Source organism: Hemiscyllium ocellatum, chromosome 8 (genome assembly GCF_020745735.1).
Source record: "Hemiscyllium ocellatum isolate sHemOce1 chromosome 8, sHemOce1.pat.X.cur, whole genome shotgun sequence".
NCBI classification, from domain to species: domain Eukaryota; kingdom Metazoa; phylum Chordata; class Chondrichthyes; order Orectolobiformes; family Hemiscylliidae; genus Hemiscyllium; species Hemiscyllium ocellatum.
The window spans coordinates 48,028,879-48,056,437 of record NC_083408.1 but is presented as its reverse complement, the minus strand read 5'-3'; positions in this window follow the sequence as shown (position 1 = coordinate 48,056,437).

Here is a 27,559-nt window from a genome sequence, read left to right as displayed (position 1 = left end):
TCTTTGAAAGTTGCCACTCAGGTGGATAGAGCTTGTAAGAAGGCCTATGGTGTATTAGCGTTCATTAGCAGAGGGATTGAATTCAAGAGTCGTGAAGTGATGTTGCAGCTGTACAGGACTTTGGTTAGGCCACATTTGGAGTACTGTGTGCAGTTCTGGTCGCCTCACTTTAGGAAAGATGTGGAAGCTTTGGAGAGGGTGCAGAGAAGATTTACCAGGATGTTGCCTGGAATGGAGAATAGGTCGTACGAGGACAGGTTGAGAGTTCTCGGCCTTTTCTCGTTGGAACGGCGAAGGATGAGGGGTGACTTGATAAAGGTTTATAAGATGATCAGAGGAATAGATAGAGTAGACAGTCAGAAACTTTTTCCCCGGGTACAACAGAGTATTACAAGGGGACATAAATTTAAGGTGAAGGGTGGAAGGTATTGGGGAGATGTCAGGGGTGGGTTCTTTACCCAGAGAGTGGTGGGGGCATGGAATGCGCTGCCCGTGGCAGTGGTAGAGTCAGAATCATTGACGACCTTTAAGCGGCAATTGGATAGGTACATGGATGGGTGCTTAATCTAGGATAGATGTTCGGCACAACATCGTGGGCCAAAGGGCCTGTTCTGTGCTGTATTGTTCTATGTTCTATGTTCTATGTTCTACCTTGTTTCTCATACAGAGATTTGTTTTGGCATATTCACAACAATATTTATCTTCAATCTCAGTAAAATCAAACTAAGCAGCACTGACCATAGAATGACAGAACTGCTAAAGTGCTGAAGAAGGCTATTTGGCCCATTGTGCCTACACTGGCTCTTCAAATTACCTGGAGCCAATCTTTTGTTTTTTCCCCATCCCTTGCATACCACTTCTATTCCAATAATCATCCAAAATCCTCTTTAATGCCTCAGTTGAACCTTCTTTCACCATATTTCCAAGCAGTGCATACCCTAAGTACTCACTAAGCAAAATTCTTTATTTCACATCACCCTTATCTTCTTTTGCACATCCCTTTTATGCAGTCTTGTTTTTATTCATTTTATGAGGAATAACAGCTTTTCATTACTACTCTATCAAGCCTGTTCATAATTCTGTAAACCTCTATCAAATCTCCTCTCAGCCACTTTCTCTCCAAGTAGAACAGTCCCAACATCTTCCATCTATCTTCATAACTGAAGGTGGTCAGTCCTGAAACTATTCTTTTAAATTGCTTCTGCACTCTCTTCAATGTGTTCACATCTTTCCAATATAGTGGCACCCAGAACTCCAGTACTCAATATTCCACCTTGTAGTCTAACAAGTGTCTTATAAAATTTTAGAAAAACCACCTTGCTCATGTACCTTATTCCTTATTAAAAAGTCAAGGATAATTTATTAACTGCTCTCTGCACCTGTCCTGTCACTTTCAATATTCTGTGTACGTATACACCCAGGTTCCTCTGTTCCTCCACGACCTTTAGAATAGTACTTCACATTTTATATTGTCTTACAGGGTCACTCCTAACAAAGTGCGTCGCATCACACTTCTCTGCATTGAACCTTATCTGTTACCTGTCTGCCCACCCCTCCAACTTATCAACAATCGTTTGGAATTCCATACCATCCTCTTCATAGTTTACAATTCTTTCAAGTTTTGTGTCTTTTGCAAACTTTAATATTGTAGCCTGAACACCAAGATCTAGATCATTATTAAATCAGAAAAAGCAAGGGTCCTAATACTGATGTCACAGTAACTCCACCACACTGCAATCTGAAAAAATACCCTTGTTTCATACAAACACAGAGAATGTTGGAGAAACTCAGCGCGACTGGTAACATCTATGGAGAGAGAAATAGAGTTAACATTTTGAGTATGGTATGACACTTGTTCAGGACCATTTTTCTCTGTTTCCTATCAGATGACTAATTTTATATCCACATTGCTATTGTCACCCCACTCACTACATTTACCTGTTACACTACTCACCTCCTGCAATTTGTAGAACATTAGTAAGTTTACAGAAGAAACATAAAAGTATTCTGTTTTCATAATTAAATAATGGAGTGGAGCCTAAAAGACCCAGCTAGATTTGAGCGATATTTGAACAGATGTCCCAGACTGAAAGGAGCCAAATGCTGGCCAAATATGCTCAAAAGTTTGCATTGGTTCGTTTTTAGCTCAGTAAAATGCTTTCATAAGAGCTGTTGTGGTTCTGCTCGCCGAGCTGGAAGTTTTTGCTGCAAACGTTTCGTTCCCTGGCTAGGGAACATCATCAGTGCTGTTGGAGCCTCGTGTGAAGTGCTGCTTTGATGTTTCTTCCGGTATTTATATTGGTTTGTTCTTGCCGCTTCCGGGTGTCAGTTTCAGCTGCAGTGATTTGTATGTGGGCTCCAGGTCGATGTGTCTGTTGATGGATGTTCTTGCCGTTTCCAGGTGTCAGTTTCAGCTGTAGTGGTTTGTATATGGTGTCCAGGTCAATGTGTCTGTTGATGGAGTTTGGGGATGAATGCCATGCTTCTAGGAATTCTCTGGCTGTTCTCTGTCTGGCTTGTCCTATGATAGTGGTGTTTTCCCAGTCAAATTCATGTTGCTGGTTGTCTGAGTGTATGGCTACTAGAGATAGCTGGTCGTGTCGTTTTGTGGCTAGCTGATGTTCATGGATGCGGATTGTTAGCTGTCTTCCTGTTTGTCCTATATAGTGTTTTGTGCAGTCCTTGCATGGTATTTTGTAAACTACGTTAGTTTGGCTCATGCTGGGTATTGGGTCCTTTGTTCTAGTGAGTTGTCTGAGTGTGGATGTTGGCTTGTGTGCTGTTATGAGTCCTAAGGGTCGCAGTAGTCTGGCTGTCAGTTCTGAGATGCTCCTGACGTATGGTAGAGTGGCTAGTCCTTTTGGTTGTGGCATGTCCTCGTTCCTCGGTCTATCTCTTAGGCATCTGGTGATAAAGTTGCGTGGGTATCCGTTTTTGGCGAATACCTTGTATAGATGTTCCTCTTCCTCTTTTCGCAGTTCTGGTGTACTGCAGTGTGTTGTAGCTCTTTTGAATAGTGTCCTGATGCAGCTTCGTTTGTGTGTGTTGGGGTGGTTACTTTCATAGTTTAAGACTTGGTCTGTGTGTGTTCGTTTCCTGTGTATCCTTGTGGTGAATTCTCCGTTGGGTGTTCTCTCTACTAACACGTCTAGGAATGGGAGTTGGAAAACACCACTATCATAGGACAAGCCAGACAGAGAACAGCCAGAGAATTCCTAGAAGCATGGCATTCATCCCCAAACTCCATCAACAGACACATTGACCTGGACACCATATACAAACCACTACAGCTGAAACTGACACCCGGAAACGGCAAGAACATCCATCAACAAACACATCGACCTGGAGCCCACATACAAATCACTGCAGCTGAAACTAACAGCCGGAAGCGGCAAGAACAAACCAATATAAATACCGGAAGAAACATCAAAGCAGCGCTTCATACGAGGCTCCAACAGCACTGATGATGTTCCCTAGCCAGGGAACGAAACGTTTGCAGCAAAAACTTCCAGCTCGGCGAGCAGAACCACAACAACGGATACCCGAGCTACAAATCTTCAATCAGATTTTTTCATAAGAGCGTTATCAAACATAATTTGATACCAAATAATGGTTGGACAGATCACTTCACAATTGGTTGGAAGTTTTCCAAAGGGTCTTAAAAGAGAAAGTGAGGTAGAAATATAGTTTCAAATCTTAGGCAACTATTGGTATGGCTGCCAGTGTTGGGGTGATTAAGATTGTGGGATGCAAAAAGAAAAGCCAGAATTGGAGGAGAGTTGCCATCCTGGAGGGTTGCAGGACAGAAAGGCGTCACAGGAACAGAGACAGGAGAATCCTGTGGATGGATTTTTAAGCAAGAATGAGAATTTTATAGGCAAAGACTGGATGGCAGAATAGATCAGGGACATGTGATTGAAAGGAGGGAATTAGGATATGGGCAGTAGATTTTTAGAGGAGGTGAAGTTTAAAAATGGTGCGAGGTAGGACAGCAGCCAAGCAAAACTATTCCACTCATGATGTCAGCCTTATTTAGGAGAAAGTAAAATCAAGAAACAACTTAACTTGTGACACTCTCATGCAAATCTCTTAGCCAAATGAAGAGCGTCATCAAGAGATGGGTAGCTGGGTGTGGTTGCCTACCATTTAAGCTGGGAATTCTGAGGATAAAAGAAATTAAAGATTCTACACTAAATGGGAGACCAGCTGAAAGAAACAGTGCATCGCACAGTGGTTGTGCTGTGACAGAAAACTGACTGCAAAGCAGTCTTGAAATTTCTACATTGGAAAAAGAGTCAATACTTTTCTCATGTTACACATTTCACTGGCTATTGAGCAGGATTTTGTGGCTGTGTTCAATTATGTGAAATGAAAACAAAGAGGTGCCGGAAGCACTCAGCAGGTCTAGCAGCATCTGTGGAGAGAGAAACAGAGTTAAAGTTTCAGGTCAATGACCTTTTAGAGTTCTGACGAACAGTTTATCGACCCAAACTGTTAATTCCATTTCTCTCTCCACAGATTCTGCCAGGCCTGCTGAGTGTTTTCTGAGCTCCTTTCTGCTCTGATTTCCTGTGTCTACAGAATATTGCTTTTGTTTCATTGAATTATTTGTGATGAACTCTCTTTTCCTTGATCTAAGTAAGCATGGTGCAAATGGGCTGTATATCTTGGTGCAGTCCACCCCCATCAGTGCCTACAGCAAAACAAACATCAATACCATTCATGTTGACTGATCCCCCTAGATGGGTTCAATTGGGTTTTATCCATGGCAAGAGTTTGTTGGAGACAAATCTCTTACAACACTGTGGCTTCTTGCTTCTATTCTTGTGCACTGACCTTTCTTTTCCACTGAGCAGCATTTACTGCTTGCTTTACAAAGTAAACTAGCACAGACAGATGAAAGGTTTCTATTGAACTTGTGCTTTAAAGCCAGCATAAAGAATATAGGTAATCAATTCATTCAAATTGAAAGTTGAAAATAATGGAAATGCCTATTGACAGACGGTCAGGTTTTAGGATTATATTTGCTAAGTAATGTCACAATATTTTTATCAATTATTTTTTCTGAATCCTGCGGTGCACTAAAACCTTTTGATTTTGAACCTTTTTTTAAATTATAAATTGATAGAAAGGATATTGCTTACTCATTTCTTTTTTGCACACCATTACCCAGATGAACAATTGTAAGAGAGGGTAGGCCTGTGAAGACAGGACAACAGGCAGTAGTTGTCTGGGTTTGTGATGAGAGCCTTTAGTAGCCTGTGATGTCAATCACCTCATTACAAAACTAGTAATCTGCAGGAAGCCTGGCACTGAAAGGTACAGCACATCCCATAACACCCTGCCCTGACTGAGATGATTGCAGCTTTTTCTTAAAAGTGATTATTAAGAGACTGAAGAGCACAACTGAATGCTTTATGAATATTTCATGTAAATGTAAGCACAGAAAGGAAATAGCACTTACTGGAGGGGCTCCTTGATTGATACAAGAGTGGCACTAAACACCTTGATTTTGAAGGGTTTTAAACTCCTGTTTTCTCAATGACTGTTTCAAGGGCTTCAGTTAATGGTGAAATAAAGTTGCATTGAGGTGAAGAGCTCTTCATTACCAGCCAGGCATCAAACAAAAGCATGAGTCTAAAGCTTGCTCCAATGAATCCAAACAAAACGGGTTCAGGGTTGCATTAGAAAAAGTCCACAGAAAGCCAGTAAAGCAGTATGGGACTTTCTATGTCAAACTAACTATCATTTTATCTTTGTATGATAAATTGTTTATGAACTCTACTCCTAATGGTAGACAGACAGGAAGGATGTGAACAGGCAAGACCAATTTTGCAATGATGTGTGAAGTTTATAAGGAAATATCTTTTTTCCTCCAGAGCGTATCTTCCCCAGTGACCACTGATGTGTGCTCTTGTAAATATACACATCTTTGTTGAAATTTGCCTTGAAACTCTTTAATAAGGTGACCTTGAAATACGAGCAGTTTTCGTTTTGAGAAAATTAGTAGCAAAGTGTATTTCGATATTGTTAGATGGGCGTGAACTGCCAATCAAGCAAGTGGAAATAATCAGTACTGCAGTCTGCTTCATTGTCTAAATCTCTCATGCAGCCTGTCATAGTGTCATTTCAGGCTTAACAAGGAGACCTTTTAAAAGGTCTCACAGACAAGAGAAATGTGTGCCTTGCCGAAGACCTCCCAAACCTTACAAACTACAAGTCTCAGAACACAATAACTCTCTGCAACTAACAATTGTCTTTGCCAGCAATTATTATCTTCCTGTTTTTACCCCTTTTACATTGAGCAAAATGAAATTTAATTATAAATCAGAATGTCCAAACTAAATTAATCATTTTTGCCCAGTAGTAAAATACAAAAAGGATATATCAGAATCTCCTTGAACTAGGAATACAATGATCAACTTGAGCACAATAAGGAGCAACTTGAGATTTTAAAGTCAAAGCATATTTAAAGCATAGAGAGAGACAAGAATTCAAGGTATAATTTTATAATCAGTAATTATACAGGCAATTGTAAATGTTTTCACAAGTATTTATTTTCTCGTAAGGCAAAAGAGTGCTATTTTCATGCATTGTGATTTTGTTACAAAAATAACTGTGCACTGACTATGTATGACCAGTATTCAATTATTGGTGTGTTAATGAGATGCAAAAGAGGTTCTTTCACAAACAAATTTGTCATCTTCTACAATTTTGAATTGTATTTGCCATAATCATTGGGTCAGCGTGTCACCTTTTACGGCATGATTGGATTGTCCTACTTTTTTTGAATTTACAGAAATGGCTATTGTTGCATTTGTAAATTGTACATAATGTGTGCAGGTTGTAAGAGAATTCTTGTGTTCTACAGATGTTGGACTGTGAGCATCTTTCAAAAGATAAGCATAGGTCACAGAACTGTGCATGCAGCTGAATTTTGATCAGCTGCTTAGGAGGAACTTAGCTGTTTTATGTCTGTGCAGATCCACAGGCTTATGTACATGAGTTAAAACAAAGTGACTGAAGATCAATGACCATGAGGAGACAGAGATGTTGGGTGTACTGGTAAATATTTGCCTCTGAGGTTTCAGTGGATCAGGTGAAGGAACAAGATTTAGCTTGCTGTGTAAATGCACTGGACACTTTGAAATAAGTGATGACCATATTAAACTCTAGGCAAAACTAGAAGACTTTTACAGGAGATGTCATTGTGACTTTCAAAGTCTTTTGGATACTGGATATGACTGGAAACCGTGAGGCCGGAAACAAAGTTGGGCTATGTCACTGAATAGACACTGAGTGATTTTTACCGTGAGAGTACGAAAAATAATGTGAAATTAGGAAGAGGAATGTTTTGATATGAGAATATATATTTCAGAGGGAACAATTAAATAAATCCTTTCTGCTTCCAACTCCATTTCCCCTGAAGCCAAGCCTCCACTCAGTTTGTGTCCAGTTACATGCAACTGCTCAACTTTCATCTTGCCGCTGTATTGTTGTTTGAGTGATTTAGCATAAAAGTCTGATTCTTTGGCACATTATCTAAGTCATAAGTTACTCAGTGTTATGGAGAATAACAAGGTGTTGACACTGGGAATAAACATCATTTAGTTATTATTCCACACTGCTTTCCCAACCATCACCCCCATGCTTTATTTTACTTTATTCAAATTAAGTCTTTATTCAGACAAACCACATTTCGCAGTGTCCTAGCTATGCACTCCAACTTGCTTTGTGGTATAAATTGTGTTTTCACCAAAAAACATTTAATTAATATGCTCCACATGTTATGTTAGCACACAAAATTTGGGCTGGCCCAATCCACCATAAAATTTATTGTTAATGCCAGTGGAAAAATATGCAATTTGTGACTAAGTGAAAATGAGAATGTGAAACTAAATGACAAATGTGTGTGTGCGTATGAGAAACAGAGAGTTTGTTTGTTGTTTATATTTGCAGCACCATCTGCAGCCTGCTAATGGTAGAGGTGGAATGCTGTTATGAATTCTTCCTTTTCTAATGAGCCTGAATGCCTAGCGTTAGAGGATGAATCATATGTGAATCTTAACAAGAAGAGGCACCTGTCTTAACAAGTTGTAGTTCATTGCATGATAGCAATAGGAACAATATTGGCTAGTTAGACATATTCACTAAGACTACGAGGAGCCAGAAATGACACATTTGACCCCACCAGGACCTAGAGCTAGAGTCCTTGATCCTTTACCCAAGACTCTGCGAGATTATTGGATGCATGGAACCCAATATAGTCTCTGAGCATGAACCATTTTGGAATCTGGCTACTTACACATTTACTACTGGACTACACAGAAATGTGAAGTTGCAGGTGTGGGGGTTGGGGGAAGATGGGGTAGTATTCTTCCACTACATAATCCCTTATGACTTGGTAGATTGATCGGTTCTTGGCTTCATGAATGTTAGCCTTGATTTGGATCTTTGAATCATTTATCCTCTGGAGGATCTTAGAGTCATAGAGATGTTTAGCATGGAAACAGACCATTCGGTCCAACCCGTCCATGCCGACCAGATATCCCAACCCAATCTAGCCCCACCTGCCAGCACCCGGCCCATATCCCTCCAAACCCTTTCTATTCATATACCCATCCAAGTGCCTCTTAAATGTTGCAATTGTACGAGCCTCCACCACATCCTCTGGCAGCTCATTCCATACACATACCACCCTCTGCGTGAAAAAGTTGCCCCTTAGGTCTCTTTTATATCTTTTCCCTCTCACCCTAAACCTATGCCCTCGAGTTTTGGACTCCCCAACCCCAGGGAAAAGACTTTGCCTATTTATCCTATCCATGCCCCTCATAATTTTGTAAACCTCTATAAGGTCACTCCTTAGCCTCCGACGCTCCAGGGAAAACAGCCCCAGCCTGTTCAGCATCTCCCTGTAGCTCAGATCCTCCAACCCTGGCAACATCCTTGTGAATCTTTTCTGAACTCTTTCAAGTTTCACAACATCTTTCCGAGAGGAAGGAGACCAGAATTGCACACAATATTCCAACAGTGGCCTAACCAATGTCCTGTACAGCCGCAACATGACCTCCCAACTCCTGTACTCAATACTCTGACCAATAAAGGAAAGCATACCAAATGCCTTCTTCACTATCCTATCTACCTGTGACTTCACTTTCAAAGAGCTATGAACCTGCACCCTAAGGTCTCTTTGTTCAGCAGCACTCCCTAGGACCTTACCATTAAGTGTATAAGTCCTGCTAAGATTTGCTTTCCCAAAATGCAGCACCTCACATTTATCGGAATTAAACTCCATCTGCCACTTCTCAGCCCATTGGCCCATCTGGTCCAGATCCTGTTGTAATCTGAGGTAACCCTCTTCGCTGTCCACTACATCTCCAATTTTGGTGTCATCTGCAAACTTACTGACTGTACCTCTTATGCTCGCATCCAAATAATTTATGTTAATAACAAAAGGTAGAGGGTCCAGCACCGATCCTTGTGGCACTCCACTGGTCACATGCCTCTAGTCTGAAAAACAACCCTCCACCACCACCCTCTGCCTTCTACCTTTCAGCCAGTTCTGTATCCAAATGGCTAGTTCTCCATGAGATCTAACCTTGCTAATCAGTCTCCCATGGGGAACCTTGTCGAACGCCTTACTGAAGTCCATATAGATCACATCTACCGCTCTGCCCTCATCAATCATCTCTGTTACTTCACCAAAAAACTCAATCAACTTTGTGAGACATGATTTCCCACGCACAAAGCCATGTTGACTATCCCGAATCAGTCCTTGCCTTTCCAAATACATGTACATCCTGTCCCTCAGGATTCCCTCCAACAACTTGCCCACCATCGAGGTTCGGCTCACTGGTCTATAGTTCCCTGGCTTGTCCTTACCACCCTTCTTAAACAGTGGCACCACGTTTACCAACCTCCAGTCTTCAGGCACCTCACCTGTGATTATTGATGATACAAATATCTCAGCAAGAGGCCCAGCAATCACTTCTCTAGCTTTCCACAGAGTTCTCGGGTACACCTGATCAGGCCCTGGGGATTTATCCAACTTTAACCACTTCAAGACATTCAGCACTTCCTCCTCTGTAATCTCTAATATCTCTAATATTTCTTTCTCAAGGAATGACAGTCCTGCTTAGCCAAGGAGTTGGTCCATAACCATATCTGGAGGACCCTTAATCTCTTGAATTCCCTTCAAGGTAGGTTCATGCCTGCTAGCTCAGGTAATAGTTCCAATATGTTATCTGGGATCTGTAATCTCACGAATGTCCACCAAGGAAGATGGCAGCTCAATTGAAATTTATACTTAATTCTTTGAAATACCCTAGATTTTCAGGTCAAGCAACCTCCTTTTTTGACTATGACTATGTCTTGAATCTGTGGGCATTGGTCTGGCTTCATAACATGCACCTCATTTCCTTTTTGCTGATGCAACTCATTATTTTCAATCTGCTGATACATCTCTGTTGAAGTATGTAACTGCTTTTTACTTCAAATTATTGTGTGAGTTGGACATTTTCATTTGAAACTGGAACCAGTTGAATTACCAATTTCCTTTAGGATTCCTGGGTATCTTTTCTAGCTATATTTGCTTCACACCATTTAGCTTCTTGCACGTGTTTGTTGTTCTGTAAGTATGTCCTGTTTCTGCGCATCTTCTGCAATTCTGCAAATAGATTTGTAGTTGACCTATATAACATTGTTTCAACATAGCTGGGCACTGTTTTTGCTTATGAGGCCTTTGCACTCAAACATTCTGTCACTGACTCTTAATATCTGCTAATTGGCCTACTCTTTGTGTTAGCTTGTCACTCGTGTCTGCAATGGATTTTATACCTTATAAGATGGATAGATTTTGTTGTTGTCTTATCTTAAGTTTGTTCTTCTCCCCTCAGAACATTGTGCGAGTCTTCCTCATTTCTGCTTGCAGCACAATTTGAACAGTTTTCTCAAAAGTCAAATGATCTTTGGACTAGATAAATCTAATAAAGACTCATTGGTAATTCTAACAACAATTCTGTCGGTTATGAATTCTAATTTCAAATGTCCATAGTCACAGTTCTTAATTTATTTCATGATCACCATGAATTAATGATGTGCAGATTCCACTGGATACTAGATTATTCTTTTAAATCTTGCCCTTTCGAGAATTTTGATTGTCCTCAGATTTAAGTAATAATCAAAAGCTGTTAGAATTATTTCAAAAACATTCTTATGTCGTTTTATATTTTGGCATTTCATAGCAATGTCAGCATTAGATCCTAACTAGTGTATTTATTTATTTGCTCAGTTTCAGGTTCCATATTTAATTTTGAAGTAATTGTGGATCTGAAGAATTATTTTCTCTAAGATGTCAATGCTATGTTCTATTTTGCTTATTTCTGACATTATATTGTTGAGGTAGCCTCATTTCTCTTGCCATTCCTTCATAATGTGGAGATTTATTCTTAATATTATAAAGCTATTTTTAATTTGCAGCATCTCAATGCTGTTTGTACTTGCTGTCTTTTAAGCTTTTAATCTTGCAATCTCTTCAAGTTGTTTCAATCCCAGTGTTTTAAACTTTCATCAAGCTTTTAGACAATGTGTCATAGCAATGCATTTTATTTTCTTCCAATAAAGTTTCAATTCTGTTGTATAGCAATCTGTATCAAGATACTGCTTGATGTCAACTTTCCTGTCTTTCTTGCAATCAAATGGTGATCTTCTACCTTTTGCAGAAGAAATAGTACTTTTCCAGTTTTCTGCAGCCTAGGTGGGATTTTCTCATTCCTGTGCAGATAAAATAGATGCTTTCACACCATTCATAGCCTAATATACGATGCACATCCCAGTTCCCGATTTTTCAAACAAATAAATGGCTGTGGCCTAAATAAATCAACTCGCTAACTCTGCACTTAAAAAACATTATATATCTTCCAATTTTATCATAATTTTAAAATTCTTCTTAACTGTCCCATTCTGTTAGACTCTGTCTTCTAAATCTTTTAAATTGTCCGTTTGCCCCCTTAAATTTGCTCTGTATAAATGAATATGACCCATGATTTCACTACTGTAGTCCTGTGGTGTGGTGTGCACTCAGTATGACAGCAATACTTGCTGTGAATAATAAGTGCTCCTTTTTGACTTCTGTATTCCCTAACCTGGCCCAGTGCACCATGAATTCAATTTTTTTATCCTGTACTTAGAGACATTTTATTTCCAAAATGGTTGAATTTGAGCCAAACCTTGAACTAGACTCTTTCTTTCCACTAAGAACTCTATAACTTCCAACTGTGACTCAACTTATTCTTTTTTCCTTCTCCATATTGTTTTTCCTGCACGTCTGACCATCTGTCAGGTGAAGGTTTTAACTTGAAGTAGTTTTGCTCTGTTGTTCCCTCTGTTCTTTCCAGGCTGCTTCACTGTACTAGCTGGTGAATGATTATTGGAGTAATTTTAGAGAGTTAATGTCCTCAAAGTACTAAATTCCCTTATCTCCTGAAGTTATTTTCTCCTGGGTTTAATCATGTTTTTAACCATTGCTGCTTTAAAGTATTTAAACAATAATCCCACCTCTGATCATCTTGACACATGTTTGTGGAACCAACCACTACCTACTAATATTTGAAGTAGGCTGACATCAACAGTTTTACTTTCAGTACAGACAGTGAGGAAGGATGTGGCAGGTTACAGCGGGATATAGATAAGCTGCAGAGCTGGGCAGAAAGGTGGCGAATGCAGTTCAATGTAGCTAAGTGGTAAGAGTAACAAGAAGATGGAGTACTGTGCTAATGGTCGGATACTTGGTAGTGTGGATGAGCAGAGGGATCTTGGTGTCCATGTACACAGATCTCTGAAAGTTGCCACCCGGGTAAATAGTGCTGTGAAGAAGGCATATGGCGTACTGGCTTTTATTGGTAGAGGAATTGAGTTCCGGAGTCCTGAGGTCATGTTGCAGTTGTATAAGACTCTGGTGCGGCCGCCTCTGGAGTATTGTGTGCAGTTTTGGTCACCACACTATAGGAAGGATGTGGAGGCACTGGAATGGGTGCAGAGGAGGTTTACCAGGATGTTGCCTGGTATGGTAGGAAGATCGTATGAGGAAAGGCTGAGGCACTTGGGGCTGTTTTCATTAGAGAAAAGAAGGTTTAGGGGTGACTTGATAGAGGTGTACAAGATGATTAGAGGTTTAGATAGGGTTGATCATGAGAATCTTTTTCCACGTATGGAGTCAGATATTACAAGGGGGCATAGCTTTAAATTAAGGGGTGGTAGGTATAAGACTGATGTTAGGGGTAGATTCTTTACTCAGCGAGTCGTGAGTTCATGGAATGCCCTGCCAGTAACAGTGGTGGACTCTCCATCTTTATGGGCATTTAAATGGGCATTGGATAGGCATATGGAAGATAGTGGGCTAGTGTAGGTTAGGTGGGCTTGGATCGGTACAACATCGAGGGCCAAAGGGCCTGTACTGCGCTGTATTTTTCTATGTTCTATGTTCTAAGGCCCTGGTTGTCAATAGTGGTAGAGGATCCTGAGACTTAACAGGAGGTACTTACCTGAACAACTAGGTGTAGTTTATTCAGTGATAGCAAAAGGTACAAGTTACATTGACTGGTTAGTTTCTGTGATTATGTCTATGTCAGGGCTGACAGTTCTGATCCCATTAGATTCTCGAGCTAGGTTCTTCAATTCTCTTCAAGGCAGTGTGCCATCCTTAAACTGGGTGAAGTCTAATACAGTCTCCCACACAAACCCTTTCAGAACCAATACAACATATGTGAACCTGTGCATAAGTGTGCACGAGAGAGGGAGATTGTGACAGAGTAGGAGAGTGTGTATGAGAATGAGAACTCTGAGATTGGGAGTGAGCTTAATACCTATGCATGCATATGTACAGGCAGAAGCTGCTCAATGCACATATGCCTTCCACCTCCTTCTCAATTCCCGAAATCAAGCCATGCACTAGTCTAGGAGAGAAGGAAAACCCAAGCTGAAAGGCAAAACTGCTTCCAAGTCCCACTTCTGCAGAGGCCACCTTGGAGAGTGCACATGAGAGAAAAACACAGGTTAAACTCAGCTCCTGCATTTAGTCCTGTTCCTCTTCCCTTTTATTTTAAGTGATCAGAATTTGGGGGCTATTTTATCTCAGTCTCAGCTTCTTACAGAGAAAGGCAAGTAAACTGTTATAAGTTAGTACTGCTGACTCAGCATTTTAACAGTCAGAAACTATTAATCATTCATTTTTTTAAAAAATCAGATCTATTGCTTTGACTATTTTTGCTCAGCAATTGTTTATATTTTCTTCAGACCTCATTTCTTCTTAAATTAATGGCAATATTGTTGTGATGACCCTGACAAGACCCATGGGAAATGATTGATTAATCTCCTCATGGATCTCTTTGAGAAGGAGTTCCTTTGATAACAGGCAACGGTCTGCCAAAGTGGAGCTCATTACCTGAACCAAGGGAAAATAGTAAGGGGCTCTCTTGTGGTGCAGTGGTAGTGTCCCTACTCCTGGATAGAGAGGGTTTGGGTTCAAATCCCACCTGCTCCAGAAGTGTATAATAACATCTCTGAACAGGTTGACTAGAAAAATAGGTTAATTTATTTTAAAATGCAGACCAGTTTGTCCCAGGATGGCTCTATTTTGGTGTTCAAATCTTCTTTTCTACTCGGGCTTCCTGAGTTGATGAGAGTCAAGAAAAGTTTTGGACACCCTTACCTTTCAACAAACCCGATAAGACAATAATGGGAAAATAAGAAAAATGCTGCTGTTTTGGGAAGTGGAACCTTATGATGTGGGCGTGGAGGATTTGCCCCAGTACGCTGAAAAAATGAGGTAATTTTTCAGGCAAACGGGTTAGAAAGGCATCACCAAGAAAATGTCAGTCTCTGGCTAGTTGTGGGGTCCTGACTTTCATCATCATATAGATTAACCCACCCAGTAAAATTCTTTGATAAACTGATAGATATGGTAGTAGACCACACTGACCCCAAACCATGTATTATATTGCAGAGTTACAGATTTAACACAGCAAATAGACTTCCTGGGAAAGCAATTACTAAATTCATCATGAGACTATGGAAGTTGGTGAAACATTAAGTATACTTCGGGAAATACTGAGAGATCACTTACTTAGTGAGTTAACAATACTGCGATCCAAAGGAAGCCACTGACTGAACCAGATCTAGACTTCAAGAAAGCCATAGAACTGGCCCTTCCCAGTGAAAATGCAGGAAAAGGGATTTGAAAGCATCAGGATTCCATAGGCATTACAGTTCTCAGTACTGGGCAATCCCCCACACTGCAGATCCAGATCCCTAGCAGATAGGATACAGAGTTGCCAAGGAAGGGAGATTGGAGTCAGAGGCTGCAAGGTTCCAGAACTGAGTAGGAAGTTCCTCCACAATACAGTGAGGAGCAAGAACATCCTTGGCCAACTGTGGTCATAGGCTCCACCCCAGGCAAAGTGACCAACATGGGGAAAACATGTACCACCTGAGTCACGACGTGAAGTCACCTTCAAATAAATCAGCTTGAGGATGAGAAATTGATACAGTTAAACATGGGTGGCAAGTCTGAATTAAAACAATAATCCCAGCAAACAGGCCACAATGGATATAGACCAGCCATGGATTTTAAATGGGAGGTACTGTCCACATAAAGAATGTTATTGACAGTTCTCCACCGAGTGTGGGCATTATCCTTTCAAAAAAAAATTACCAGATTGTACCTGGTTAAAACCAGGGTGAAGACCACAAAAAAAGCACATCAACCACCTCTGTTGGTGGGAACCCTACACATAAGTGATTGTTTTGATATTCTCACGGCCATCGGCATCCTGCGACAGAAGTAGTGGAAGCTGGGTCAAAGGTCACTGCTCCGGCAGTGTCTCTTTAAAGGTCTTCAAAGAAGAGATGTTTGCCTACTTATTATACACCCCTCAACCAGACCCAGAAAGCAACAGGATTGGAGCCATGGGCAAAGTGACACAAGAGGCCCCATCATCATAGCAGTGGGGGGACAGAAGTGATAACTCCTACAAGGCCCATGGGAAATCACTAATTAATCTCCTTACAGAGCTCACTGAGTGTGGGTTCTCTTGGTCTGTCCAACTGGAACCCATCACCTGGACTCTTTATAATGCAGACCATTTACCCTAGACCAGGAGACCTGTGTCCAAGTCCTACCTGTTCTAGAGTATATTGTCCAAGTTGATTGGACAAAAACAGGCTGATTAAAAAATTTTAAAAATAAATTAACATGCAGACCCTTAGATATCTTGGCAGTGCCGCTGCCCTGGACTGGGAGGCCTAGGTTCAAGTCCCATCTGCTCCAGAGTTGCATAATAACATTGTTAAACAGGTCGATTAGAAAAACAGGTTAAATTTTAAAATTTATAAAGTTTAATAAATAGGGGGATAAAATACAAAGGCAACAAAGTCTTATTAAATCTCTATATAACCCAGTCCCACTGTGATATGATTTCTAAGTCTGCACAATCAAATGATCTGAAAGAGTGAAGGGGAGAAGGAGTCAAGAAACAGGAGAAGATCCAGTGTCAATGATTTGTCTCCCTGGCACTGTTTAGTCGGCAGGCTTATAGTTCGATGATGTTGAACAGTGGTGATAAGAAATAGAGAATACGCTCATGTTGAAGGGTACAGGATGTATTTGGAGATGATGTAATTTTGAGCAAGGTGAGGAAGGACTTGTGTTTAACAGAAGCATATTTTGTATTGGTCAAAGTCCAGTTTACCATTATAATGCACAGAATACAATAGTTTTCCCTATGGAATTTACAATGGGCATACTTTCCAATTTTCTAAACTCCTAAAGCAATTTTCAACCCAAGTAAACGAGCCAATTCCATTCCCATTGTTAGTGCAATTAATTCTTTCAGCCTAGACCAGTCAGTGAAACTTTCATAAAATATTTGTAAATGTGGTGCTTTGTCCCAAATTGGCTCAAATTATGCTCCATCTGTGCTTTTTCAATATTCAGAATTTAAAACATAAATCAAAATTTACAAGCAGACCAGTGCAGGCACTTTTATTCCTTTATATAGAGGAAAAGATAATGAATAAGCTAAACATATAAACAGTGAAAATGTTGAATATGCACAGTAACTCTGTCAGGAAACCCATGACAGTTCTGATAAAGGGTCTACCTGATCCATCACCACCACCTTCTGTCTCAGATACTGATTGATCTGCTGTGCATTTCCTGCACATCCTGATTATATTATGGATTTCTACCATTTTATCTCTAAGAGCTCTTCCTATGTTGCATTCTTTGCTAAGGTGTTACAGAAACTGATCGATTGATGGACTTGGTTTAATATTAGCTTACCACTATATGTTAAACAATGTTTCCCATGCATTATTGGAAGAACTGGTTGATTGGAGTGTTGACATGACCAATTGACATTCCTCTCGGTAAGTTATTTGCAAGTTTCCACTCAATCGTGTGAACACACCAAGTTCTTTGAGCTTGGAACTACATTTCAAACAATGTACTCAGCTGTTCATTTATTTCCTCTTCTGGGGAATGAAAATGTCCCAGCTGAATGCAGAATCCTGTCACTTTTAAAACAAGAAAATAAAACTTTATTCCAAAGTCTTTTATTTCCCAAGATTGTTTTATTTATATGCAAGATTTATCATTTGCAACATCGACCTTAATTTACATTAATCTCTGTGTGGCTTGATAGAATCAACTATTTTATTGTTATCTTCTTGATCAAGAGATAATTCAAGATGAACAGCCGACTGCCACAGATGAGAAAAGGTTTAATCATAATTTCAAACATCAATCCGGCAACATAGAAATTAATTTTTATGAAGGAGTCATTAGATGAGAATTGTTTGTAAACTTTCAATTTGATGTGCTAATGATGATGGAATATTGCATATTTACACACAGCAGTCAGTCCTGGGCACTTAAAACAAAGAAAATATTTGTTAGTGATGAATAACATTAGAGCCCTTAATCAGTTGATAATTCTTTTTAAATATTCCAAGTTTCCAAATTGCTATCTGTAACTGTGACTAAATCAGCAATTAAGTATATCAAGGATTGTAAATATTGCCACCATGCTGGGTGGGTCCTTATTTGGAGCCAATTCTGCATTAATTGATAAACGTTGATTATCATGATTAGTCAACCACTGAATTATTACTGTATCATGTGACTAACAGCACAGGAAGGTGAAGAAGATGAATTCTAGCTTTTATCACCTGGCAATTACTACGTTCTTCAACGAAAGTCTGTTAAAAATGATAACATTAATCATATAATTTGTAATTAACAATAACGAAATTAAATGTAGTGTTTCTCTGCCTGACATCATACTCAAATTACCTGCACACATCTAATGAAAAGCATGCAAGAATAATGCAAAGAAACAGAATAAGGAAACTCGGTGGTCTTCTCCTCGTGAAGGTCCCATCAAGACAAAGCTCTTTTCATAATTAAGCGTACATTGGCAGATCTAGGGCTGTTGTCGTTTAGAAGTCTGGAAAAGCACAGCAGGTCAGGCAGCATCCAAGGAGTAGGAGAGTCGACATTTCAGGCATAAACCTTTCATCAGGGGCAAGATGGCTGAGAGTTAAGTGGGGGGGGCGGTGAGGGGGGCTGGGGAAAGGTACTGGGAAGACAGGATAGGTAATGCAGGTGGGGGGTGATGGTGATAGGTCAGAGCGGAGAGTGGAGTGGATAGGTGGGAAGGAAGATGGACAGGTGGGAGAGGTTCAAAAGGGTGGGGCCGAGTTTTAAGCTTTGACAAAGGGTCAGTCAGACTCGAAACGTCAGCTCTTTTCTCCTTACAGATGCTGCCAGACCTGTTGAGATTTTCCAGCATTTTCTCTTTTGGGCCGAGTTTTAAGAGTTGGATCTGGGATGAGGTGGATGGAGGGGAGATGAGGAAAGAAGTGAAATCGATGTTGATGCCGTGTGCTTGGATGGTCTGAAGGTGGAAGATGAGGCATTCTTCCTCCAGGCACCAGATGGCTTGGATTTGGCAGTGCATGTCCTTGGTAGAGTGGGAGGGGGAGTTGAAGTGGTTGGCCACAGGGTGGTGGGGTTGTTTGGCGCATGTGTCCTGGAAATGTTCTCTGAAATGTTCCACAAGTTGGCATCCTGTCTCCCCAATATAGAGAAGATCACATCGAGATCAATGGACACAGTAGATAAGGTGTTTGGATATGCAGGAAAATCTCTGCCGGATGTGGAAGGCCTTGGATGGAAGTGAGGGGGGAGGTTTGGGTGCAGGATTTATACCTCTTGTGGTGGTAAGAGAAGTGCTGGGAGTGAAGGGTGGGTTGGTGGGGGTGTGAACCTAACGAGGGAGTTGCATAGGGAATGGCCTCTGCTGAACACTGATAGGGGTAAGGGTGGAAATTATATTTCTGTTGGTGGAGTTTGACTATAGGTGGCAGAAATGGCAGACGATGATACTTTCTATATGGAAGTTGGTGGGGTGGAAGGTGAGGATGGGTGTGGGGGGGTGTTCTGTCCTTGTTTTGATTGGAGGAGTGGGGTTCAAGAACAAAGGTATGAAAAGTGGAGGAGATGCGCTGGAGGGCATTGTTGACTGTGGAATAGGAAATTGCAGTTAATGAAGTAGGAGGCCATCTGGGATGTTCTGGAGTGGAATTGCTCTTCTTGGGAGCAGATACGGTGGAGGCAGAGGAATTGGGAGTAAGGGATAGTGTTTTTACAGGAAGGTTGTTGGGAGGAGGTGTAGTCCAAATAGTTGTGGCAGTTGATGGGTTTGTAGTAGATGTCTGTGTTCGGTCATCAGAGATGGAAACAGAGAGGTCCAGGAAGGGGAGGGAGGCGTCCAAGATGGTCCAGGTGAACTTGAGGTCAGGGTGGAAGGCGTTCTTGACGTTGATGAACCATTCAACCTCCTCATGTGAGCACGTGTTGGTGCCGATACAGTCATCAATGTAATGGAGGAAAAGGTGGGAAATAGTGTTACTGTAACTACGGAAGATGGACTGTTTCATGCACTCGATGAAGAGGCAGGCATAGCTGGGACTTATGTGGGTGCCATGGCTACCCTTTTGGTCTGAAGGAATTGGGAGGGTTCAAAGGAGAAGTTGTTGAGGGTAAGGACCAGTTCAGTCAATTGAATGAGTGTAGGGCTGATGTAGCACAAGGGTAGTGGTTGTACCTCTGAGCCAGATGACTGGTTTCAAATCCCACCTGCTCCAGAGTGTGTCATAACATTTCTGAACAGGTTGATGAACAATACCTATAATGGCAAATCTCTTTTTCAAACTATGTCACTATAAGTAACAAAATCCTGATTGGCATTTTGATGAGAAATCATGTAGCATTATGTTTAGTCGAGCATTCAAATTTCATAATGCTACATTGATTCTGCTGTTCCTTTGAAATATGTGTGTGTGCACGTGCGCGTGAGAGGGAGAGAGAGAAAGAGAGAGAGAGGGGGAGATCTTTCATGCAGCTTAAACTGCCTGAAATCTCTCTGTTCCTTTTCCAAACCTGTCAGCTAGGAACCCCAATACAGTCTGCGAAAGAGCTATTGCTGAGGTGGCAAAGAAAAGTCTACCTTGTAAAAAAGCAATTAATGCAAAACATTGTTTAAAAAAAAACCCTCAGTATCTGAAGTTGCTAATCCATGAAGAACAAAAGTTACTAAACTAAGTTCTCCTAAGACAGCAATTGCCATATGGCTGGGAAAGTGACAGGGCTAAAATTTACGAAATGTCTAATTCTTCACTCAATAATCAGAAATATGAGCAGGCTTGAATTGTCCTGAGACAGATTAGTTTTACACTACCAGAGATTTGACATTGCAAAAGTAATTCAAGCACTGTTACTTCTGAGTAGAAGTGGTGCTTTGACCCGATGCAGCTCGGCAGATATGGCTCAGTAGCAGGGTGAATGTGACATTGTGGTCCCAGTGATATCAAATCAAATTTTTTGCCCATCAATATAACTTTGCCAGCACATCTTTTGCCATTTGACTTTAAAGCTGATTAAAATCCTTAATAAAGCTCCCACAATAGCTTTCTTGGATGAGGATTTGTTGGACAGAATATTGCTGGAGAAGTACAGAAAGATTGGAAATCCTACTAATATGTTGTGGAAATTCCCGAGTCATTACTTAAGTACTAGGATTGAAAATTCTTTGAGGAGTTGTTACAGTTTCATGTTCTCTATAATCTTGCCCTGATGATTTTTGGGAGGCTTGCCACTTCTAATCAGGTTTCAACACAACAGTACTTTGAATTTGTCTATATTGATAGCAGACTTCAGGCTGTGTTTACTGTCCCGAAAAAGCAAATGTAATTGGACAGTTGGTGGTCTTTGTTTTCTGATGCAGCATTTCCTCCTTCTTCCTTAAAGCAAAAATTTCTGGAGGAGTTTGGAGGTCATTGTAGTTCCTCCACAGGCTCAGCTTTAATTCCCTTCCCTCATCTCAGCAATTTCCATCTTTAAGGCAGATCATTTGAACTTACACCTTAGGATCTCGCCCCATGTGATCTCTCAGCTGAAACCATTTCAATCCCTTTTTGGAGGATTTTCTTCTAGTTCTACTCTCTCCAACTGTGATTTGTAGCTCCTTTTAAACTATGTCCTGGTAGCAGCTTTGTGTACCCTTTATTTATTTCTTTTCTAGGGAGAGAGAATTATACTTTTTTTTGCATTTCTATTTTATGGTCCATGATTATGTTGCCAAACGTGCCTGTTATAAAAATGTCAAATTTCAGTGACAGCTTTAAATAAAACAAACAAACTGCAGATCCAAACCCTGCAGGCTACCATATCACATTTTTTTGATCAGTCTAATTCAGTGTGGATCAAGGCTTACTCCTTCCTGCTGTCAATAAATCATTTGATCACATGTCCAGCTTTGCTCTAAAAACAAATATATGCAGATTTACACAATGTGGATCAAGCTGGAAAACATTTTGATTAACTCTGTCAGACTAGTTTTGGATCAAACCTGGAACCAGTGCCTCAGGTGGTGAAGTGCACTAGGGTGGCACAATAGTCTGTCAGATACCAAGCCACTCCTGTCACTGGCGCTAACCTATATTTAGAATTGTATCTGTCCAATTCCAGACAGCGTTCACATAGATTTCAGTCCATACTTCCATTTTAAGTTTTGCACTTGATTAAGAAATTGACACCTTTACTAGCATTTTGCACTTCAAAAAACCTTATGCAGCCCTAACTGAAAACAGGTTTTACCTCGAGTTTGGATTCATTTTTGCTAATCACTAGAATAAATTTTCAAAGTTTACTCTATAAAAGTGAGTCTTTGCTGCTTTTCAGCATCAAAGCATTTGCAAAATATATATTAACTGTAAATTTCGCATGGAGCACAAAACTCAATTATGTGGAAATATGAAACATTTCAGAAAATTACATTTTCTTCACTGAATAAACTCGAGCTTTGTAATGCTGTAATATTACATAATGATGTGGCAGTTCCCAATGGGTTAATATCAACATGTTTGTTTCCAGTTTTGGTTGCAACAGAAGTGCAAAAAGTCATTAGGGATTGTTTGGTTTAAATGTATTTCAGGGAGAGCTTCATGTCATTTGGAATTTTTTCTATTACATGGTACAGCAGTTGACATGACTGCAGTATTTACTCTACGTTTGGATTTACAGTAACTGATTTAATTATGTGTATAGAGTCAAATCATTCAATGGGAAATTGTTTGTCCTGATCAAATTTTAGCATATCAAGCCTTTCACTTCACCAAGATGGCATTCATTGAGAATTAGCAACAACTTAATGAACAGGAAATCCGTGGATTAATCTTTTTCTATAATTGCTGCAAGACCTTTGGTTGGGCCTCATTGAGAATGCTGTATCTAACTCTGGTCCCTCCACATGGTCTGAGGTACAGAAGCCCTGGAAGAAGTTCAGAGGAGGTATTTCAATTGGATCTCAGATGATTTAAAAAATGTGCGTGTGCGTGTGTAAAATAGGCAGACAGGAAGATTGAGTTATTTGAGGAGCAGGATTTAGCAGAATAATGGTTCACTGTTCTTTTCAGAAAACGTATTATTATGAGAGATTAGCAAGTCTGCTTATTGATATGAGCCCTTGGCCATTGCACGTAAATTTGAGAAGCTAAGTTCTCATAGTGTTTGTGGGGCATACAGTGGGTTCTGATTCACTGAAAATGTAGCTGGACAAGTTCATTGAGAAGAATGGTAGTGTTGCATATTAACATAAGTTGGAATATTGGGTGATGTCTGTTGGATTCATTATTATCTCACGGAAATCATTTTTGCTCACACCTTGTGGGGCAAGGTGATATATGGGGATATGTAGTTTGTCAATGAGGTTTCCCGTTTTTTTCCTTTCCTGAAAATGCCCTATTTTGATCTCTCCCAGGGCATTGCATGGCCAGTGGCAGGTCTTAAGGGATGAGCCATCTTAGTTGCAACTTGACCTGGAACAGATTCATCTGAAGAAATATGTTCAGTATTGGTCAGTAGATCCTCAAGAAAAATATATTGATGTTAGGGAGCTGCAGTTCAGCTTCACTTTAAAAATACAGGGCTTATTATGACTAATTACATAAATCTTGTGCTTTTTTTTATTCATTCATGGTTTGTGGATGTTGTTGTCCAGAACTACATTTATTGCACATCCCTCATTGCCCTTTAGAAGGTGGAAATGAGTTGCATTCATAAAAGTTTCAATGCAGAAAATATTCAATCATTTTCTGACTTGGACCAAAGCTATGATGAGGTCTGAAGGTTGTAACTCTGGGGGATGCCAATGTAGTATCAGTGAGTAAGTTATTGATTAGCAAGTGCTGCTCAAAGCACTATTGAGGACTTTTCACTTTCATCACTTTGATAATTGACAGTCAACTGATGGAGTGGTAATTTCTCAGATTTGTCTCGCTTTTTGTGGACTGTACATATCTAGGTAATTTTGCACATTGCCTGGTAGTTGCCAATGTTGTAGTTGTATTGGAACAGCTTGGCTAGGGACATGGTTAGTTCTGCAACACATCTTCAAAACTACTGCCAGAATGTTGTCATGGCCCATTGCATTTGAAATACCCAGCATTTTCAGTCATTTTATCATGTGGAGTGAATGTAAGATTGGTTGAAGACCAGCAACTGTGATGCTGTGGAGCTCAGGAGAGGGCCAAGATGGAACATCCACTTCTGGGTGAAGATGAATTGAAATGTTCCTGCCTTGTCTTACTCACTGATCTGATGGATTCCTCCATCATTAAAGTAGGCATATTTGCAGACCCTCCATCTCCTGTTAGCGGTTTAGTTATCCACTCTCATTCATAACCAGCATGGCAAGACTGTGGAGCTTGGATATGGTCTGTTGTTTGTGGCTTATTTAGCACTGTATACTAAGTGTTGTTTCCAATGTCTGGCAAGCCATTAGTCATCTGTTTTAATTTCACCAGCTTTACACCTCATTTCTAGGTATGCCTACTGTTCACAGTCTGCCCCATTTAATAGGGTGATAGTGTCTCCCAGTAGGATGGAGGGTATTCTAACATAAAGTCAGAACTTTGTCTCTACAATGACTGTGCAGTGATCACTCCTATCAATATTTTCATGGACAGATGCTTGCAAGGAAAGATAGAGTGGTGACGACAAGGCCAGGTAGGTTTTTCCCACTTGCAAGTTCCATTACCATCTAACACAGATCCAGTTTAGTAGCGATATCGTTTAGAAGTTGGACAGCCCAGTCATTCACGGTGATACTGAGCCATTCTCCAGCATTGATGTCCCCCATCCAGAGCATGCCCTATGCTCCAGCCACTATCATTGCTTCTTCCATGTGGTGTTCAACATGAACTTCTAATTCAGCTGGGGGAGGATGGTATGTAGCAATTATCAGAAGAATTCCTTGTCCCCATTTGAACTATTGCCATATGATGCCATGGTGTCCAAAGACAATATTGAGGACTTTCAAGGCAAATCCCTCACAGTTGAATGCCATTGTGCCATCATCTTTGATGGATCTGTCTGGCTGGTGAAAGAGAACATGCCCAGGGATGGTGATGGTGGTGTCCATGATATTGTCTGTGAGATGTGATTCCATGAGTATGGCTACATTAAAACGTTAGGTAAAAGTGAGGACTGCAGATGCTGGAGACAAGAGTCAAGATTAGAGTGGTGTTGGAAAAGCACAGCAGGTCAGGCAGCATCCAAGGAGCAGGAAAATCGATGTTTCGGACAGGAGCCCTTCAGAATCAGGAATTCTTGATGAAGAACTCCTGCCCGAAACATCAATTTTCCTGCTCCTCGGATGCTGCCTGACCTGCTGTGCTTTTCCAGCACCACTCTAATCTACATTAAAATGTTGTTTGACTTGTCTGTGGGAACTTTGACACAAGTCCCAAATGTTAGTCAAGAGGACTTTGCGGAGTTGTCAGGTTTGGGTTTGTTACAGTCATTTTCAGTACTAACATTGATGCTGGATGTCATTACTTGCTTTAAACTTAATGGTGCTTCACTACAACTGAGCAGCTTTCTAGGCCATGTCAGTGGCATTTGCAAGTCAATCACATAGGTACAATTCTAGATTTGTATCAATGCAGGGCCAGGTAAGGATGGCAACTCTTCTTCCCTTAAGGGCACTCAATGATGGCGCCACTGGACTAGATTTTTAGTTGCAAACTTTTTTTGTGGAATTCAAACCTGTGTCCTTAGAGGTAATCTAGAAGAACTATTTAAAATAACAAAGGGAGTGATTAGGGCAGATATATGGAATATATTTCTGGTGAAGAAGCCACAGCAAAAGACCACCAAAATTGGAACCAGATCATACAGAGATTAATACTTTTCCACTCAATTAGCAGCAGATACTTCAAAATCTCTCCCTAAAATATTGGACTTTTGAGATCAAGTGCAATTTTCAAGATTGGGGATTGTTGTTACATACACATTTTATTTGCTTTATTGATACATGGGATGTTGGCATCACTGGCTGGGTGAATATTTATTGCCCATTGCTAACTGTCATTGAAAAGGTGGTGATGAGCTGCCTTTGGGTGTAGGTACACCCTCAATGCTGTTATTAAGGGAGTTGATGCAGGGACAGTGAAAGAACAGTGATGTAACTTGAAGTCAGGATGGGGTGATGCTTGGAGTTGAATGTGCAAGAAGCAATGTTTCCATCCATCTGCTGCTATTGTCCTTCTAAGTAATTGACGTCATGGTTTTGGAAGGGACTTTTGCAGAAGTTTTGACATGTTGTTATGATACATCTTGCAAATGGTATACACTGCTGCTACTGTGCCTCAGTGGTAGAATTACTGGATGCTTATAAGTGGCGGATGGGGTGTCAGTCAAGCAGACTGCTGTATTTTGGGTGTTTTTGGAGCTGTAGTTATCCAGGCCAGTAGGGAGTATTCCATCAGACTCCTGCTTATACCTTGTAGATAGTGATCAAAAACTAGGGAGACAGTTCGTAAGATACTCACTGCAACATATATGAACCAAAGGTCGGTAATTGAATGCACAAATAAGTCAGGAAATGCAGGACTCAAATCCCTCCTGCTCCAAAGGTGTGTCGTAACACCTCTACAATCTACAAATATCTACAATCACAGGTTTAAAAACTCTTGTTGGCCAGTGATGATGTCCTTATTTCTGGACTAGAGGGTTTGGGGTCAATTCCCACCTTTACCAGAGGTGTGTTATAACATGTTCCAACAAGGGAGTATCGAACCATTTCCCCTTGACATTCAATGGCATCACGATCACTGAACTCCCCACTGTCGACATCATTGACTAGAAACCCAACTGGACTAGTTAGATATAAGGACCATGGCTACATCAGCAGGTCAGAGGCTAGTGACTTAATTACCACCTGAGTCCCCAAAACCTTACAACTGTAAGTTGCAAGTTTCAGCAGCTGTAGGCAAGGACTAACTCAGGGAAGCTTTGACAGCAAGGGGTTCACCTTGTTCCATGAGGACGACTGCAGGTTTAAAAATTCCTGATGCATGCACACCTTTTCTGCTATCACTTCTTCTGTTACTTGTTCTTACTCCCGATACAACAAGGTTTATGAACATACAATGACCACCAACTGGTCTTGGCCTTTAATTAACTTAAATTAAATTAGTGACGCCTCTCATTAGAAATAAGTCAAGTATTTTATAGATAATACTTGGCTGAAAATGAGGAGCCTAATAGCGCCAAATGTGTTGACTTTTTCTAAGCTGTTATATTCCAAATTGCACAATGGCACAACCTGAAGCTTTCGTTATAAGAGATATCGCACATAGATTCTGACTGCAACTCTGTTAATAGTAAGCTGTACTGCATTTTTCAGTTGCAAAAAGCTTTGGGATGACAAAATTGCACCATTTGTAAATTTGACAACTTGCTTTGCTATACAATCTAGATGGCCTCACTGTCAGTATTGTCTCAACGCATACCACTCCTCCCTCTGAGTTCAAATATTGTGGGTTTATATCCTACTTAATGAAGTACTGCACTGTTGGAGGTACAGTATTTTTGGATAAAATTTGAAACCGAGACTCTCTATCCTCTCAAATGAGTGTCTTTATGTAAGAAGGTCTG